The sequence below is a fragment of the Sinocyclocheilus anshuiensis genome, unplaced genomic scaffold (assembly GCF_001515605.1).
Source record: "Sinocyclocheilus anshuiensis isolate Anshui unplaced genomic scaffold, SAMN03320099.WGS_v1.1 scaffold1081, whole genome shotgun sequence".
NCBI lineage: Eukaryota > Metazoa > Chordata > Actinopteri > Cypriniformes > Cyprinidae > Sinocyclocheilus > Sinocyclocheilus anshuiensis.
In genome coordinates this window covers 110,728-111,303 of record NW_015555831.1, presented here as the reverse complement: position 1 = coordinate 111,303, position 576 = coordinate 110,728, and the positions used below count along the sequence as shown (strand labels likewise).

General features: G+C 33.0%; 1 protein-coding gene across 1 annotated transcript in view; it reads left to right on the top strand.

Moving 5' to 3' along the window:
• The window catches only part of LOC107675388 (probable E3 ubiquitin-protein ligase HECTD4), a 110,480-nt gene that overhangs the window by 33,870 nt on the left and 76,034 nt on the right, over window positions 1-576 (top strand). The window lies entirely within an intron of this gene.

Here is a 576-nt window from a genome sequence, read left to right as displayed (position 1 = left end):
GAGGGTGAGTAATTAATGACAGAATTTAAATTTTTGGGTGAACTAACCCTTTAAGGCCCTGTATGGTTCAATCCCACAGATATGGGGATCTCAGTGTGGCTCCGTGTCCAAAATGTTAAATTTTACACATTTCAAATGGTCGAAAACCAAATGTGGGCCACTTTGCATAGAGCTTAATATATATATGAAGAGTTGATTTGCAAAAACCGATAAACGGCACTTTAAAAAAAAAAAGAGCTGATAGATTCTGATTCTTAACAAACTTTTATTTTGGAGTATTCGTTTTTAAGGCCCTGTATGGTTCAGTTGCAGAAATATGGGGAACTGAAAATGAGTACAATTTAACAATTTGCTGATGGGGCCAAATTGAAATCCCCATATCTCTGGATAGGAACAATATAGAGCCTTAAAAATGAAGATAACTAAAGAAAAGTTTAAGAAGCAAAATCTAAAAGGGCATTAAAATATCTTTAATACTTCTTGAGTTACAGCCATGCAAACTTTGGAGAAAAAAAACTCAAAAAGTGCTTTTTTTTTTTTTTTGTTAAATTTTTAAACTTTCACCCTTGGCTCATA